At 47.6% G+C, this 19834-nt stretch overlaps 1 long non-coding RNA gene across 1 annotated transcript; it reads right to left on the bottom strand.

Annotated features, from left to right (window-relative positions):
• Positions 1-17685: 17685 nt before the first annotated feature.
• LOC132389300 (uncharacterized) lies at positions 17686-19834 on the bottom strand. The gene is made up of 3 exons (XR_009510476.1): positions 19719-19834; positions 19107-19171; positions 17686-18148 (listed from the first exon to the last, which is right to left on the bottom strand). It is a non-coding gene; the product is annotated as an uncharacterized LOC132389300 (long non-coding RNA).

Here is a 19834-nt window from a genome sequence, read left to right as displayed (position 1 = left end):
TCGAACGATATGTAACATACTGGATTGGAAAATGCGCAGGCAGGTGAGGTTTGGACTGTTGCAGCTCTGTGGTGTGGAAGTGGGTTAGTGGGATTATTTTGGAGACTGAAACGAGGGGAGAGAGTCAGGCAGTGGGATTAGTTTGAGCTCTGACACAGATCTGTGGGGAGAGAGTGAGACAGTGAGATCAGTTTGGAGAAAGACAGGGTTGTGGAGAGAGTGAGACAGTGGGATTAGTTTGGAGACTGAAATGAGGTCGCGGGGGTAGAGTCGTGCAGTGGGATTTGTTTGAGTTCTGGCACAGTGTTAGCGGGACAGTGTGGTACAGCCGGATTAATTTGGGAGCTGATTCGGGATTGTAGGGGAGAGCGGTGTAGTGGGATTCGTACGGCAATGGACCCGGGACTTAGTGGAGAGCGCGGTATCTAAGGATAAATTTAGAGTCTGACAGGGGCTGTGGAGAGAGGTGCACATTAGTGGGATGAGTTTAGCGACTGTCTCCGGTTGTCTGCTGGATCTGTTTTGTCTCGGTTGAAATTGTCTAACGCTCTTTAACAGGAATGTGGCCTCAGATCTTGTGTACGAGTTAAGCTATGAAACGCCCACCTGCAGTAAGTGCGGATCGAGTTACCGTTACAGTTGCAAAAGTAAATTCAGATTCATCTGCGAGAAGACGGCATATTTATACCCGGATATTCCTGAAGAGGTCCAAGGTCTCTGTCAACTGCCTCTCGGGCCGGCTTCAATCAAGTGACCTCACCCCACTTCTCCCCATTCAATCTACCTCACCCTCACTCCCCCATCCTTTCATCCCCTCCTACCCTGACTTCCACTGCTTCCTACCCAAGCCTCCACTACTCACGTCCCCATTCGCCACCCTACTCTCCCTCTCCCCATCGAGACCACTCTTCTCCCCTTCCTGCCTCGAACCCCACTCCCTCCATTTACTCCTCCTTCCTACTCACTCCTCTTCTCACTCTGCCCTTCATCTCACAAACTCATTCCGCTTCTTCCCATTTATCTCTGTCTCATACTGCAGTCCCTGCCTCTCCTCACTCCGTTCTCTCCACCCACTCTTACGTCAATGCTGTGCATACAAGCTCTCGATGCCCCAACCAAGGGGAAAAACGGCTGTGTATTCACCCTATCTGTGAATCCCCTGGCTTCATACCCACGCTCCAAGGAGCAAAGTCTCAACCTTCTTGGCTTTTCTCCATAACTCAGAGCCTCGAGTCCCGGCAACATCCTCGTAAATCTCCCTCTGCGCTCCTTCCATCTTAATGGCATCTTTCCTGCAGGAGGGCGACCAAAACTGAACACCGCCCTCCAAGCGCGGCCTCACCGACCTTTCCGGCAACTACAACGTGACTTCAGTGCGGTGCAAAGATGTAAAAATATCGTAAATCGGGGAAGTTAATAAATATTGCAAAAAGCAGAATACAGAAGGAGTGTTTAAGTGTTCAGGGAGGCTTCGCAAACGGATGGCGGAGGGGAAGCAACTGCTTGTAAATTGTTGAGTTTACAGGCGCCGGTACCCCCTCCCCGATGGTACCGATGAGCACAGGGCACTTACCGGGCTGGAGAGTGTCCTCGCTGATGGATGTGGTATTCCCGAGGCATTCCTTCTTGAACATGTCCTCATAGAAGGGAGAATTGTGCCGTGATGGGGTTGGCTGATCCTAGAACCCTCTGCAGCCTCTGGCGACCCTCTGCGTTGCAGCCTCCACACCAGGCGGCGATGCGACAAGTCAGAACGCTCTCCACAGTACATCAGGAGAAATTCGCGAGTCTTCAATGACAGACCACATCCCGTCAAACTCCTAACGTTCTAATCTGTTTTGTAACGAGAGAGACATAACCATAAAACCATATAATAATTACAGCACGGAAACAGGCCATCTCCTCCCTTCTGGTCTGTGCCGAACGCTTACTCTTATCTAGTCCCATCGACTTGCACTCAGCCCATTACCCTTTCCTGTCCATATTCTCATTTCTTTAAATGGCGATATCGAACCTGCCTATACCATTTCTACTGGAAGCTCGTTCCACACAGCTACCACTCTCTCAGTATAGAAATTTCCCCTCTTGTTGCCCCTACACTATTGCCCCCTAACTTTCAACTCATGTCCCCTTGTTTGAATTTCCCCTACTTTCAATAGAAAAAAAGTCTATCCGCATCAACTCTATATATCCTCCTCATAATTTTAAATGCCTCAGTCAAGTCCCCCCTCAACCTGCTATGCTCCAAAGAATAAAGACGTAACTTGTTCAACCTTTCTCTGTGACTTAGGTGCTGAAACTCAGGAAACATTCTATTAAATCTCCTGTGTACCCTCTCTATTTTCTTGAATTCTTTCCTATAATTCGGTGAACAGAACTTTACACAGTACTCCAAATTTAACCTCACCAATGTATTGTACAATTTTAACATTACATCCCAACTCCTGCACTCGGTGCTCTGATTTATAAAGGCCAGCATACCAAAAGTTTTCTTCACCATCCTATCCACATGAGATTCCAACTTCAGGGAACTCTGCACCATTATTCCTAGATCACTTTGTTCAACTGCATTCCTCAATGCCCTTCAATTTAGCATGTATGTCCTATTTTGATTAGTCCCACCAAATTGTAACACCCCATACTTATCAGCATTAAACTCCATCTGCCATATTTCAGCCCTCTCTTCTAACTGGCTTCAATCCCTCTGCAAGCTTTGAAAATCTTCTTCACTGTCCACTATACCTCCAATCTCTGTATTATAAGCAAATTTGCTGATGCAATTTGCCACATTACCATCCAGATCATATAGATGACAAATAGCAATGGACCCAGCACTGATCCCTCTGGCACACCACTAGTCATAGGCCTCCACTCAGAGTAGCAATCCTCCACTACCACTCTCTGGCTTCTTCCATTAAGCAAACGTCTAATCTTATTTATTACCTCTCCATGTCCACCGAGTGACTGAATGTTTCTAACTAACCTCCCATGAGGGACCTCGTCAAAGGCCTTACTGAAGTCCATGTATACAACATCCACTGCCTTCCCTTCATCCACTTTGCTGGTAACTTCCTCGAAAACACTAATAGATTGGTTAAACATGACCTACCACGCACAAAGCCATGCGGAGTGTTTCTAATATGCACCTGTCTATTCAAATACTTGTAGATCCTATCTCATAGTATTCCTTCCAATAATTTACCAACTACCGATGTCAAATTTACCAGCCTATAATTTCCTTGTTTACTTTTTGAGCCTTTTTTAAACAATGGAACTACATGAGCTTTCCTCCAATCCTCCGGCACCTGACCCGTGGATATTGACATTTCAAATGTTTCTGCCAGGGCCCCTGCAATTTCAACACCAGCCTCCCTCAAGGTCTGATGGAATTCCCTGTCAGGTTCTGGGGATTTATCTGCTCTGATTTGCCTCAAGACAGAAAGCACCTACTCCTCTTTAATCTGTATAAGTTCCCTTGTACAGTCAGAGAGTGAAGCTCCCTCTTCCCCGTCAAATCACACACTCCCGGTTCCGACATCGGCTTCAGATCCTCCCTTCACAATCACATCATCAAACTCTATCCGAGTGGATTGTTGACTGGCCTGTAATGTAGCCCCATGAGCATGCTCATGCATTTCTCATTCCACATTCTGTTCTGACGCCGCTCAGCCTTCGCCGCTCCGGAGCAAAGAAGCAAAAAAATTCTGATCTCTGCTTACAGATTATGCTATCGGTTCGTGGCAGCATCCTAGTAAATCCCTTCTGTATCCTCTCCAAAGACACCCACACTCTTCCTGTAACGGGGCGACCAGAAATGAATTAGGGAACTCGGAAACGTCAAGCCCAGTCCCAACTCCCATCTACTATGTTGGTCTGTTTCTCGGCACCCCAATGCTGTTCACTGAAGTCGCTCTCTCCTTCAACGCCTCCATCTATTTACGGTCTGGTCCATTCCACTCTACACTGAGGCTGAACAGCGCTTCCGCTCCAACTTGCGATGAACAGCCGAAAACAGCCTTACCGGATCCACACTTGGCAGATCACTCCTGACACCAATAAAGCTGGTCTTCCTGAAATTCGGAAACTAAACTCAACGGCACACTTATCTTTTTTCCATAATGACCTTTTGCCTAATGGCATCATCATCACTAGATACAAAGTGGTCCCCTACTCAAACTTCTGTCCCTTGCCTTGTCCCATTCCGCAGTAGATCAAGTATCGCACTCCCTCAATGGGACTTTATACGTACTGATTCGGACAACTTTCTTCCAAACGCTTGACAAACTATCCCACTGGTCCTTTCACAGTATGGGACTCACAGTCAATGCCTGCTAAAATCACCCAAGATCACAGCGATATGCTTCTTGCAACAGACTGCGACCTCTTACAGGCTTGTTCCTCTAAACTCCCAGGACTGTTGCCCCATAAACGAGTTCATTCCTATTTATTCCTCAGCTCCACCCTTAAGTCCTCACGTGCACGAGTCCTCCTTTCTTTCCTAACTGAGCATTGCCGTGATATATTCAACGACTAGTTCAATATAACCGTAGCCCTTGATTTATCCCCGTACTAGTACGACTAAAACAGCAGATACCGGGAATGATGAAATAACGGTCCTGCCATTCCTGCAACCAACTCTCACTAATTGCTATAATATCATGCTTCCAGGTGTTGGGACCTGCCCTGAGCTCATCTTCCTTTCGTACAATACTTACTGCAAGGAAATGGACGCATCTCAGAACATGAGTCCCAGCAGGCTCAACATTTTCCTTCCTGACTTTGTCTGAGGTCTGAACAACATCTTTCACAACAACCACTTCGCTATCTGTTATCAGAATCTTGTTTCAGAAACCGACTGAAGTTTAACCCCACCACTCCCCCTTTCTACTTCGGTTCAGTTGTAAGCTGAGAGAGTTGCTCGCTGGCGGAGAAAATGAAGGAGCGGCGCAACGCGGAGCGGTGTATTGCAGCCTCCGGGCAACAGTCTGTGCTGCCCCCCAGTGTTCGCTCTGCAGAAGACAAGCTCTGTTATGGTCGACTGCAGATTTGCATACATGTGTGTGTATATGTGAATGTATATACAGTCTAAATTGTGTGATTGTATAAATACTGATATTCACCCAGTGTTTTCTATTTTATCTGATGCATTTTTACTTATGTCTGGTTGAATGACAATTAAACTCGGATTGGATTGAAACGCTCTCTTATGCATACTTCTCACCTTCCATAGAAGCCCCAGTGATCCAACTATCTGAAGCCCTCATTCCCACCCCAACAACTGAGCCACGTGTTGATCTCTATTACACTCCTATTTCTGGCGACACCAGCCCGTGCAGAACTCGGCCGCTCAGCCTCCCATTTGACATCGCTGAGGACCCACTCCGAGAGGTCGCGGGAGGCAGGAATCTCTATCCTGCACAGAAAGCCAGTTTTTTGTTCCCCAAACCAGGAATCGCCGATAACCACCGCTTGTTTCATCTCACCGTCCCTTCTTAACCACAGAGACAAACTCGGTGCCAGAGACCAGAACTCTGACACTTTCCTCTTCTCGGTCCGTTCCACGCATCTCTCCCACCCAGACTGATAGAAAGTGTTAAACCTGTTATTAAGCCAGTTGGACACAGGGGTACTCTACAGTGGGTCCAGCTGGTTAACCCCTTTCAACCTCCTGACTGTCACACAATTTCCTGTGAACTGCATATGGGGTCTAACTTCCTCCGAATATGTCTCCCGACCATCCCCCCATCTTCCCGAATGACCCTGATTTCATCCAGTAGCAGTTCCAACTCCATAAATCCGAGTGTTAGAATCTGCATCCGGAGGCAATTGTCAGAGGCGAGGTTGTCGGAGACACTGGAGGTCTCCCTGTCGTCACAGATCCTGCAAGAGGAGCATTCAACTCTCCTGCCAGGCATTCCTACTGTTCTAACTGTGCAATTATAAACGAAAAATAAACTGAAAACAAACCTACCAACAGTGTGCCGTTACTGTGATATGCAAAGGTTTGGGCACCCCGGTCAAAGTTTTTGTTACTTTGAATAGATAAGCGAGTAAAAAAGGACCAGAATTCCAAAAGGCAGAATGTTAAAGATGACACATTTCTTTAATATTTTAAGCAAGATTGCCTTTTTTATTTTCCATCTTTTACAGTTTCAAAATAACAAAAAAAGTAAAAACGCCCGAAGCAAATTGTAGGGTACTGTGCATGGTCAGTACTTAGTAACGCCCACTTTGGCAAGTGGTACATCTTTTAAACGCTTTCTGTAGCCAGCTCAGGGTCTTTCAATTCTTATTTCGGGGAATTTTCACCCATTCCTCCTTGCAAAGGACTTCTAGTTCTGCGAGATTCTTTGCCCGTCCTGCATGCTCTGCTCTTTTGAGGTCTATCCACAGATTGTCGATAATGTTTAGGTCGGGGGACAGTGAGGGCCCTGGCAAAACATTCAGCTTGCGCCTCTTGAAGTAGTCCGTTGTGGAGTTTGAGTTTAGGATGTGTTTCAGATGATTATCATGTTGTTGAAGCCGTCCTGTTTTCATCTTCAGCATTTTTACAGACGGTGTGATGTTTCTTTCCAGAATTCGCTGGTATTTAATTGAATGCATTCTCCTGTCTACCAGTGAAATTTGTCCCTTGGCTACTCCCTGCAAAACAAGCCCAAAGCATGTTCGATCCACCCCATGTTTAACACTTGGAGAGGCGTTCTGTTCATGAAATGTTGCACCCATCTGTTCTCCAAACCTACCTTTGACGGCCACAGGATAGAGAGATGTGAATACACAACAGAGATTGGGAGGAATTTATTTTGCCAGAGATGCGTGAAGCTCTTCACTTCGTTGTTACAGGCGGCTGTGGATGTCATGTTACTGGACAGAGAGTCACAGATTCCTGACCAGACAGAGCATGAAGAGAACGGAGCAATGACTGGGCATTGAGAATAAGGGTTGATCAGCAATAAGCAAATGGTGAGCCAACCCGATGGAGCAAATGACATAATTCTACCACTCTGTTGTATGATGGTATTTGAAGTTCCTGGGATAGTGGGTAACAGCGCCTCAGAGGGTCTACACTGGGCACGACAAATTCATGTGACTCGAAGAACGGGTCATGTTCCTGTCAGAATTTCAGGTTTCAGCACTCCCATTCCTCCGAGAGTAGTTCGCTGTCACTTCCCCTTTAAGACTCAGAATGCCAATTATTGTCCGCCAGTGTTCCTTCATGGAATGTCTGTCGGTAACGGCCTCGCGCCGAGCACTCAGTGCTCAACCGTACGGGATCCATTTCTTGTACTGCTGCTTGTGACTTTATCTTTGGATTTCATCACTGTGCTCTTGTTTAATTCCGGTCTGAGCGGGAGAGTATTCTAGACTCTACTCGGCCCTTGCCTTCTCCAACATCCATACATCTCTCGGTACCGAAGAGATTGCAAGGTTAGGAGTATTAGGGGATGTAGTCTCTCATTGAAGACTCGCGAATTTCTCCGGATGTACTGTGGAGAGCGTTCTGACTTGTCGCATCGCCGCCTGGTGTGGAGGCTGCGACGCAGAGGGTCGCCAGAGGCTGCAGAGGGTTCCAGGCTCAGCCAACCCCATCACGGGCACAAACCTCCCCTCCATCGAGGACATGTTCAAGAAGGAATGCCTCGGGAAGACCACATCAATCAGCGAGGACCCTCTCCAGCCGGGTAAGTGCGCTGTGCTCATCGGTACCATCGGGGAGGGGGTACAGGCGCCGGTAAACTCAACAATTTACAAGCAGTTGCTGCCTCTTCGCTACCAGTGTAAGAATACACCGTACACATTTAAACTCTCCCTCGGTATTCACCTTTGAACAAGTATTTATTATTTTTCGCTATTTACGTTAATTTTGCATCTTCGACCGTGCTGAGGTCACGTTGAAGTTGTACAAGGTGTCGATGAGTCCGCACTTGGAGTCCGGTGTTCAGTTCTGGTCGCCCTGCTGAAGGAAAGATGCCACTGATCTGGAAAGAGTGTAGAGGGAGATTTACGAGGATGTTGCCGGGACACGAGGGTCTGAGTTATGGGGAGACGGCAAGAAGGAGGGGACTTTGTACCTTGGAGCGTGGGTATGAAGCCAGGAAAGGCACAGATAGGGTGCATGTGCACAATAGTTTTCCCCTGGTTTGGGGAATTAAGAGCCAGAGTGCACAGAATTGAGGTCAGAGTGTGTGGAGAGAAAGGAGAGAGGAAAGGCAGAGAATGGGATCCGAGGGGAAGAGGAGGGGTGGAAAGGGAATGAGTTGGTGAGTAGTGGAGAAAGAGAAGAGGGGGACTAAATGGGGGATCGGGGGAGTTCGGCTCTGGGAAGGGAGAGGGGTACACTGGATGGGGAGAGGAAGACCAGTGAAGGAGTATGCGGATGCGAGTAGAGGAGGATAATGGCTTAGGAAGGAGGGGCGGAGAGGGTGGGTGTAAGAAAAGATAGGGGAGTGAGAGTGGTGTAGATTGAATGGGAAAAGTGGCGTGAAGTCAATTGATTGAAGTCGACGCGACAGGCTGTTGACAGAGACTACGGATCTCTTCAGGAGTATCCGGGTATAAATGTGCCGACATCTCGCAGATGAATCTGTATTTACTTTTACAATTGTAGCTCCACTACCCGTCGCACTTACTGCAGCGGGACCGTCTCTCGGACATCGAGTGGGAGGAGAGCGGAGGGACGACGCAGATGGGGAGCGTTTAGCGGGTGGAGTGCATCATGGAGACGGGGCGGGGCGTATGGGTACGTACGGGATGATGGAGATGGCGAAGTGTGCAGGAGAGGAGGTGGTTCACGAAGACGGGATTACTTTTAGGCGAGGGGTGGGTGACGGAGACGGGAGCGATGCACTGCAGTCTGTGTGACGGTGACTGCGAATAGTGTAGGAGTAGGGTGATGGAGTCGGGGAGGGGTATTGGGGAGGGAGGGTGTTATGCATACGGGGAGGACTGTATTCGGGTTACAGTGCAGGGCCTGACTCTGTGTTGGTATCGTTGAGTGGTGAGATCCTGCTGTGGTGCAGAGCCTGTCTGTGTCTGTGTCACGATGAGGGGCGTGTTCATGTCAGATGTGGGTTGCGCCAGTGACACCGACACATTTTCAGAGCCCCATTGAAAAACTCCGTGTCACACTGAGGGTTGGGTGTCTCGTTCATAGCTTATGCAAACGGTACTGTCCCTCCTGCAATCTAGACTCACTAATATCTGCCGGGTCAGGCTTTGAGGCGTTGACCCTTGACCTGAGCGCATCGGCCCTTCGAACAATACTTCCTGCATTGATGCGCACGCAGCTCGGAACATGAGTCCCAGCAGGCTCAACCTTTTGCTTCTTGACTTTTTCAGAAGTATTAGCAACATCTGTCCCAACAGCCACTCAACTAACTGTAATGCCGTTCTTGTTTACATGTCCCTGCAACTCTAGTTTATATCACCAGTCTCCCATTTTAATGGAAAAATTCAGCCCTAGAATATTAGTTCCAATCCAGTTCAGGTGTACTTATGGGAGAGGAAATGAAGGGCCGGAGCAAGGTGGAGGAGGTGTGGCGCGGCCTCCGGGCAGGAGTCTGTGCTGCCCCCAGGTGTCCCCTCAGCAGAATACAAAGTCATTTGTGAACATTGTAGATTACCGTGGCCTTCAAAGTGCCCAGGGGACCTCAAGCTGCAGAGATGTGTGTGTGTGTGTGTGTGTGTGTGTGTGTGTGTGTGTGTGTGTGTGTGTGTGTGTGTGTGTGTGTGTGTGTGTGTGTGTGTGTGTGTGTGTGTGTGTGTAATGCGAGAATGTATTCACTGATATCCTAAATATGCTTGCTATCTTCATATTTTATACATATTGTGTGCGCTTCAACGTTAACATTTTAGCCACGTTTTAAAGTGAATGTTCAGAACCGGCTCGTTTCCTACCTAAATACTGGCGACGATAAAGACCGAACACGATCGAGGAATAAGCACATAACCATATAACAATTACAGCACCGAAACAGACCATCTCGGCCCTTCTAGTCCGTGCCGACGCTTACACTCACCTGGTCCCACTGGCCAGCACTCAGCCCATAACGCTCCATTCCTTTCCTGTCCATATACCTATCCAATTTTACTTCAAATTACAATACCGAAACTGTCTCTACCACTTCTACAGGAAGCTGATTCCACACAGCTACCACTCTCTGAGTCAGGAAATTCCCCCTCGTGTTACAATTAAAATTTTGCCCCCTTACTCTCAAATCATGTCCTCTAGTTTGAATCTCAAATACTCTCAAAGGAAATAGCCTATCCACGTCAACTCGATCTATCCCCCTCATTATATTAAATAGCTCTATCAAGTCCGCCCTCAACCTTCTACGCTCCAAAGAATAACGATCTGACTTGATCAGCCTTTCCCTGTAATTTACGTGCTGAAACCCGGGTAGAATTCCAGTAAATCTGCACTGTACTCTCTGTATTTTGTTGCTATCTTTCCTATAATTCGGCCAGACCAATGCATTATACAATTTTAACATTACATCCCATCTCCTATACTCAATGCTTTGAATTATAAAGGCCAGCATACAAAAAGCTTTCTTCGCCACCCTATCCGCATGAGATTCCACCTTCAGGGAACTATGCACCAATATTCCTAGATCACTCTATTCTACTGCAATCTTCAATGCCGTACCATTTATGATGCATGTCCTATTTGGATTATTGCTACCAAAATGTAGCACCGCACATTTATCAGCATTAAACTCCATCTGCCATCGCTCAGCCCACTCCTCTAACTGTCCTAAATCTCTCTGTAAACTTTGAAAACCGACCTCATGATCAACAACGCCACCTACCTCAAGTAGGTGCCTTAGGTAGGTACCTACATCTGCATACTTGCTAATCCAATTTACCAACCCATGATCCAGATCATTAATGTATATGACAAACAGCATTGAACCCATTAGAGATCCTTGAGGCACACCATTAGACACTGGCCTCCAACCTGACATACAGTTCTCCAACACTACTCTCTGGCATCTCCCATCTAGCCACTGTTGAATCCATTTTACTACAAACGTACTTTAATGTTAATACCTAACGATTAAAACTTCCTGACTAACCTTCTGTGCGGAACCTTGGCAAAGGCCTTACTGAAGTCCATATAGACAAAATCCACTGCTTTACCCTCGTCAACTGTACTCGTAACTTCTTCAAAAAAATTCAATAAGATTTGTCAAACATGACCTTCCACGCATAAATCCATGCTGACTATTCCTAATCAGACCTTGTTTATCCAGATCATTATATATCCGATCTCTCAGAATACTTTCCATTAATTTACCCACCACTGACGTGAAACTAACAGGCCTATAACTGCTAGGTTTACTCTTAGAACCCCTTTTAGACATTGGATCCACATGAACAATACGCCAAACCTCCGGCGCCATCCCCGTTTCTAATGACATTTGAAATATTTCTGTCAGAGCCCCTGCTATTTATACACCAAGTTCCCTCAAGGTCCTAGGGAATATTCTGTCAGGAGCCGGAGATTTATCCACTTTTATATTCCTTAAAAATATCAGTACTTCCTCCTCTTTAATTGTCATTGTATCCATAACTTCCTTACTTGATTCCCTTACCGTACACAATTCAATATCCTTCTCCTTAGTTAATACCGAAGAAAAAAAAAATCAAAATCTCCCCCATCCCTTTCGGTTCCACATACAGCTGTCCAATCTGATTCTTTAAGGGACCAGTTTTATACCTCACTATCCTTTTGGTGTTAATATACCTGTAGAATCCCTTTGGATTTATTTTCCCCTTACTTGCCAATGCAATCTCGTATCTTCTTTTTGCTTTTATAATGTCTTTCTTAAGATTCTACTTACATTCTTTATATTCCTCGAGCACCTCATTTACTCCATGCTGCTTATATATATTATAGATCTCCCTCTTTTTTGAACGAAGCTTCCACTATCCCTATAAAACAATGGCACTCTCAAATATTTAATATTTCCTTTGAAAGTAATAGGAACATAAAGATTCTGTTCTCTCAAATGTTCACTTTTAAATGACCTCCATTTCCCTATTACATCCTTCCCATAAAACAAAATGTCCCAATCCACTCCTTCCGCCTCCTTTCGCATCTCCTCAAAGTTAGCCTTCTTCAATCAAAAATCTCTACCCTGGGTCCAGTCCTCTCCTTCTCCATAATTATACTGAAACTAATGCTATTGTGATCGCTGACCCGAAGTTCTCTCCAACACATACCTCCGTCACCTGACCTATCTCATTCCTGAACAGAGATACAACACTACCACTTCGCTAGTTGGTACCTGTATGCATTGCACACATTTTACAAACTGCTATTCATCCAGCGCTTTTACAGAATGAGTTTCCCAGTCTATGTGTGGAAAATTTCCCACAATCACAACCTTGTGCTTTCTGCAAATATCTGTTATCTCCTTACAAATTTGCTCCTCCAATTCTTGCTCCCCATTTGGTGGTCTATAACACACACCTATAAGTGTTACTACTCCTTTCCCATACATCAATTCCAAAAAAATCGTCTCCCTTGATGTGCCTTCTAATCTTTCCTATCAAAGCACCGCTGTAATATTTTCTCGGGCAAGCAATACAACATCACCTACTCTTCACCCTCCGGTTCTATCACACCTGAAGCAACAAAATCCAGGAATAATTAGTTGCCAATCACACCCATCCTGCATCCATGTTTCACTAATAGCTACAACATCATATTTCCAGGTATCAAACCATGCTGTAATCTCGTTCACTTCCAAAATACCTCTTTTCTGCTCCTCTAATAAAGACAACCTTAGCGACATAGCTCGCCAGATTTCACAACGTATTCCCTTCTGAGCCACAGAGCCATAGTCAGTGCCAGAGACCGGACCGGTGAGACTTTCCACTGATTGGTCATTTGCACCTCTCTCCTCCCATCCAGAAGTATCGAAAGTGGTCTAGCTGTTATTCTGCGGATTCGGCACCAGGGGGCTCTGCATTGGCTCAGGCTGTTTAACCTCTTTCCCCTTCCTGTCTGTCTCCCAGTTACCTGTACCCGTCACCGTAGTTGTAAACACCTCTCTATATGTCTTCTCTATCACTCCCTTAGCTTCCCGAATGATCCTGAGTTCATCCAGTTCCAGTTCCAATGCTTTACGCAGAGTGTCAGCGAGATTTGTGTGGGTGCCACGGTATGGGTCCTTTAGCGTCCGGTCGGTGTTGTGTCCAAGTCATGGTGATGTGTGTGTAGGTGTCACAGTGAGAGCTGTGTGGCTCGCTCACTGCCTATGTTGTTTGTGAAGTGGCTGTTTCGCAACCTTTCGTCAAAGTCCCTGATCTAACCCACCTCATATCTGTCCACTCGATGAGTTTAAATTTCTCTTTTACCCCTCCTGCAGAGCAGTGAACGTAAATCACTCAACAGAACAGACCATTCGGCCAACAATGTTGCGATATACCACTTGAATTGAATCACTTCTGACTGCACAACAATCAACTCCCTGCATATTAACGTCCCTGTTAAAGCGGCACGTGAACTCCTCTCTCCGTGCTTGTCAATGAATCTCACGTGACTAGTAAAGCCACCCCTCAATTTTGAATACCTCCCGCTTCATCATGACTGATACAACGGAAATCGGGAATGTTGAGCTGACGCTCCTGCCCGCCCTGCAACGGCGTCTCACTAATGTCTACAATATCAGAATGCCAGCGGATGACCCCTTCCCTGAGCCCGTCGGTCTTTCGTACTATACTTCTCGCATTGAAACGGAGGCAGCTCAGAACATGAGTCCTAGCAGGCTCATCCTTTTGCTTCCTCACTTTGTCTGTGGTCTCAACAACATCTGCTCCAACAACCACTCCAACATCTGTTTTGACATTCTGTTTTTCATACCCTGCATCGCTGGTTCAATCCCCACTCCTCCTCATCTTTACTGACAGAATTTCCGGCTGGAATATCAGTTCCAGTCCAGTCCAGGTGGAAACGGTGTGATTTGCTCGGTGGCGGAGGAAATGACGGGGCTGCGCCACGTGGGGGCGCTGTGGCGCAGCCTCTGGGCAGGTGTATGTGCTTCCCTCTAGTGTTCGCTCGGCAGAAGACAATCTCTGTTGGTGTCGAATCTAGATTTCGGTCGCATTCTGTGGACCACGGGCCTCAAGCTGCGTTTGGCCTATTTTAAGCCTTATATTTTAAAGTTTATTTGTTTGCACGTTTGGTCCTGGAGTAACGCTCATTTCAGCATTTCAGCCTATTCATGTAAGACTGACATTCTGTTATTCATACCCTTGCATCGCTGGTTCTATTCCCACTCCTCCTCATCTTTTATGACAGAATTTCCCGCTGGAATATCAGTTCCAGTCCAGTCCAGGTGGAAACGGTGAGATTTGCTCTTGGCAGTGTAAAGGAAGGGGCTGTGCAGCATGGCCTCCAGGCAGGTGTATGTGCCGCCCCCTAGTGTTCGCTCGGCAGAAGACAACCTCTGGCGGTGTCGAATCCAGATTCCGGTTGCATTCTGTGGACCCCGGGACTCAAGCTGCGTTGTGGCGTATTTTAAGCCTTATGCATATAAGGTCTATTGTACCTTCCTTAGAAGAGGACCAATGATGCAGACATCAGAAGCCCTCACTCATCCCAGGACACTTTAGCCACGTGTTAAGCAGTGTTATCTTCCTATTTCTGCCCACACCAGCGCGTATCGAACTTCGACTGCTCACCCTGCCACTCAAGATTGCTGAGGACCCGCTCAGAGTGGTAGTGTCCCTGACACTCGGGAGGCGAAATACCATCCACAAATCCCTCTGTCGCCCACAGAACCCCCTTTCTAACTCCCTAACAAATAATCCCCCATCCCACAGCTCGCCTCATCTCGCCCTCCCCCTTCCCTTCTGAACTATAGAGACAAAATCAGTGCCAGAGTCCTGACCTGAGATACATCCCTCTACTTGGTAATTTGACCCGTCCCCCACCCAAAGGTATACAAAGCGGTAGACCTGCTATTGAAGGGTTGGGCTACAGGGGGCACTATAACCTGTGCCTGTCTGTTAAACCGCTTTCATCCTTCTGACTGTCACCCAGTTTCCTGTGAACTGCACATTGGGTCTAGCCTCCTCACAGTATAACCACCTCATCACACCTCAGCTTCCAAGCAAAAATGCCAATAATTCTAAGGCTCAATAAGGAACTGTGAGGCTACATTTGGAGAATTGTGAGCACGTTGATATCCCTTATCGAACAAAGCTTGTGGTGATATTTAAAAAGGATTCAAAGGAGAATCCCGAAATAAATTGCCTGTCGTATGCAGAACGTTTGATGGTTGTGGGCCTCTCCTCGCGGGAATTCAGAATAATGAATAATGAACGGTTCATATTGAAATATTTCAGATTGTGAAAGATTATGACAGAGTTGGTGTGAAGAGAATGGATCTAGGATCAGCAGAAACAACGAGAATATAGAGATAACTTTTAAAAAGGGGATAAAAAGGAACTTCCTTCACCAGATTGTGCTGAATCTGCGGAATTCCACGCCGCAGGCAAGCGTGGACTACCAGCCATTCTGTATATTTAAGAGATAGTTTGAAAAATAATTCATTATTGAAGGAATGAAGGCGCGAGTTTGCAACCAAGAGGACTATGGATCAGCTATGAAACGACCAGCAGACTCGATATCCCAATTATCCTCCTCAGTCGTTTGGGTTTAATTGAAGTTCCTAGGTTACTGTGTATCAGCAACTCAGAGGGTCTATTGTGGCCCAACACGTTCACGCAAGCGCACAGAAGGTGTCATTTTTCCGCACGTCCATTTCCCAGAGTATAGTTAACTGTCACATTTCTTCTAAAGATTCAGAGACATAATCGTGCAATGCCTCAATTCCTTATGGACAGTCTATAGTTAAAGCACTGTAGCAGAGCACTCAGTGCTCAATCGTAAGAGTCCCGTCTCCAGTCCGACTGCTTGAGATTTTGGCTTTGGTTGGCTTGGCGCCGTATTGTTTACTTCGTTTCTGAGTCTTATTTCCAGACCTGACTCTGCATTTGGGTCTCGTTACAGAAGGCATCACAGCTCTAGGAGTTTGAGGGGATGTGCTCTCTCAGTGAAGATGAGGAAAATTCTATGGATGTTCGGTGGGGAACTTTCTGCTAGCCGCATCGCCGCCGGGTGCGGATGCTGCAACGCACAGAATAGTAACGGGCTACAGAGGTTTCCAGCCTCAGCCGCCACTCTGACGGTCACACCCCTCCCTACCATCGAGGGCATTGTCAAGAGGCGATGCCTCGAGAAGGCGGCATCCTTCAATGAGTACTCTCCCCACCCGGGAGCAGCTCTCCTACCATCAGGGAGGAGTCGCAGGAGCCTGAACACCCACACACAACGATTCAGGAACATCTTCTCACCTTGCGCCATCACGTCTCTGAACGCACAAGCACACACTCGACATTTTTTGCGGTGTTTATTAATGTTCGTAATTTACATTAGCTCTACATATTTTTGCCGTACTGATGAAGCTAAAGAACAAATTGATGCCGTATACATTTCAAGGCAAAAATCAAATAGCGGTTCTGGTGAAAAATGTTCGATACGACAGGACACTGGGCACGCTGGCCTTCACCGGTCCGGACACTGAACACGGGAGTCGGGAGATCTCGCTGCAGTGGTAAAAGCGTCGGTGAGGCTTTATGCTTCAGGAAAAATGCCACTGAACTGGAAAAATGTACATCGCAGGAAATTGAGGGTTATGCAGAGAGGGAGGGAGTTTGGGACATTACTCCCTGGATCAGTTTTGTAACCTTACAGAGTTCCATAAACCCAAGAGAGGCACAGACAGAGGAAATAGGCACAAACGTTCATCCAGGGTTGGGCTATCGAGCTCCAGACCGCACAGGATTGACGTGAGAGTGAGTGGAAAGGAGAAAGAGAACATTATGAACACTGAGAGTACAGAGAGACGGAGAGGGAAGGCAGAGAGAGGGGTAGAAAGAGGGTATAGAAGGAGCAAAAAGTGGGAAAGAGTTGGCACCGGGAGAGGACAAAGAGCCGGCGGAGAAAGGGCGAGGCAGTAGGGGGTGGAGAAGAACGTCACGGGCTGGAAAATGCCACAAATCCGGAGATCAATGGGGACAGAGGTTTGTCGGTGTGTCGTGGGGAGAATGGGGTTGCGAGCCCTGATGGAGAATGGGATAGGAGGAAGGGACAGAAAGGGTGAGGAGGGAGTTCGAGAGGATGGAACGGTGATAGTTGTCGAAGAGAGAATGTGGAAATAGAGGGGTGGAATTACGAGGTAATAATAAGGTAGTTAGAGGGAGCAGAAAGAGCGGGAGGGGGAATGGAGGGAAAGAAGGGGATGGACGGCGAGAGAGGTGAAAGAGGTGGGTAGAGGGAGCAGAAAGAGCGGGACGGGGGAATTGAGGGATAGAAGGGGATGGACGGGGAGAGAGGTGAATGAGGCGGGTAGTGGGAGCAGAAGAAAGCGGGCGGAGGAATTACGCAGGAAATAATAAGATTGGTAGAGGGTGCAGAAAGAGCGGGACGGAGGAATGGAGGGAAAGAATGGGATGGAGGGGAGAGAGGTGAAAGAAGTGGGGAGAGGGAGCAGACAGAGCGGGGCGGGGGAATGGAGGGAAAGAGGATGGACGGGGAGAGAGATGAATGAGGTGGGTAGAGGGAGCAGAAGAAACGGGAGGAGGAAGTATGAGGTAATAATAAGGTAGAGGAAGCAGAAAGAGCGGGGCGTGGGAATGGAGTGAAAGAAGCGGATGGACGTGGAGAGAGGTGAAAGAGGGAGGTAGAGGGAGCAGGAAAAGCGGGACCGGGGAATGGAGGGAAAGAAGGGGACAGACAGCAAGAGAGGCTTGTTAGTGTCTGGTGGAGACAATATGTTTGCGATAAGAGGTGGAATTGGTGGAGCACGGAAGGGCAGAGAGGGTGGGCAGGGAATCTGGAAGGAGTGAAGGGGAGACTGGGGATAGTCATTTTATTCACGTCGCCTCCACTGGCTGTTGACAGAGACCCTGGATCTTTTCAGGAATTTGCGGGCACAAATGTACCGATTTCTCGCAGATGAAAGGCTGATCAAGATCGCAAGGGTAAATCGGTCTGACTGCAGTCGGATCACACAGTCTGCAAGGGGGCGTTCCAGTTGTCCCCTTGTACAGGAGACCGGAGCTCACGTTCCTATTCAAGAGGGATAAACAATTTCAACAGAGACAAAACAGCTCCAGCAGAGAACTTGAGCCGAGACCGTCCCCAAGCTAATCCCATGATTTTGATCTCTCCTAACAGACTGTGTCAGTACGCAAACTCATCCCACGCAACCGTTCTCCCCGACGGCCCGGTGCCGGTACCCAGACAGATACCACTGTCCCAATGTCTACCCACAGTCTTGTGCCAGTCCCCAAATAAGGCACTGACACAATGTCTCCCCGCAGCCCCGTATCCCCCAAACTAATCCCACCGAACCGCTTACTCAACGCAGTCCTCTGTTAGTTCCGATACGAATCTAACATGCCAACTCTCTCCCCTCAAATCTGTTTCAGTCCGCGAACAACCCCCACTCTTCCACCGTCTAATCCACCTGCCCAGCTCTGTTCCCTCAGATCTACGTCATTTAGCAAACGAATCACACTGTTTCTCCCTCTCCTCACAGCCCGGCGACTACCTCCGAACTAACCACCTTAACCCATTGTGTACCCATCGCCCTGGACTGGTCTCCAAACTAAACCAGTTCTCCTACTCTCGCCCTTCAGATCTATGTCATTCACCAAGCAAATCCGGCTGTTTCTCCCGCGCCACTCAGCCCGGTGACTGTCTCCGAAATGATCCCACTGAACAGCGCTCTCCCACCGACATAGGTCATACCAAAATAATCCCTGTGTACTGAACTGTCCCCGCTGCCCAATGCCAGTTTCCGAAATAATCCCACGGCCCTGTCCTTCCCCGGCAGCCACGTGTCGGCCCCAAAATGTTCCCACTGTATCACCCTACACTCTACCCGCGTACAGTCTACAGACAAATCCCAATGCCCCTCCCTTTTCCCCACGAAACTACTTCAGTCCGTAAACGCATCCCACATATTCCCATCACAACTATCTGAATACTCAACTCTCACCCCACACATCAGTCCAAATCTTACCCGTCTTCGCATTTTCCAATCCAGTACTCAAGGTTCTTGTACACAAGATTGTTGGATACAAAGCTCTGAGAAATTAAATTTATTTGATTAATACCAAGAATCGAAATCTATGTACGGAACTTCTCTCAGATGACTACAAAAGGAATCGGTGATGGGAAGGTGTGAAGGGAGCTTCACTCTGCGTCTGGCAACGGGAGTATGTGATGGGACGGTGTGAAGGGAGATTCACTCTGTGTCTCACCACGGGAGTGTGTGTTGGGACGGTACGGAGGGAGATTAACTCAGTGTCTGACCCCGGGAGTGCGTGACGGGTCGGTGTGGAGGGTGATTTACTCTGTGTCTGACGCCGGGACTGTGTGATGGGACGTTGTGGAGGGTGATTCACTCTGTGTCTGACACCGGGAGTTTCTGATAGGACGGTGTGGAGGAAGATTCACTCTGTGTCTCACCACGGGAGTGTGTGATGGGACAGTGTGGAGGGAGATTCACTCTGTGTCAGACCCCGTGAGTGTGTGCTGGGAATGTTTGTTGTGTGTTCAATCTGTGCCTGAATCCGCGAGTGTGTGATGATTACTGTGATATTGAGGGATCTCCCCGTGCTGTGACACATACCGCTTCATCCCTTGAATTGATTTCCAGCAGGCTTGAATCACGGCTTGAACATTCTTGTATCGCTCCGGAGAAATTTGTTCGAAGCGTGGAGACGTAATAACACCGGTTATTATTCC

The sequence above is a fragment of the Hypanus sabinus genome, unplaced genomic scaffold, assembly GCF_030144855.1.
Source record: "Hypanus sabinus isolate sHypSab1 unplaced genomic scaffold, sHypSab1.hap1 scaffold_529, whole genome shotgun sequence".
Lineage (NCBI taxonomy): Eukaryota > Metazoa > Chordata > Chondrichthyes > Myliobatiformes > Dasyatidae > Hypanus > Hypanus sabinus.
This window is presented reverse-complemented; position numbering and strand designations above follow the sequence as displayed.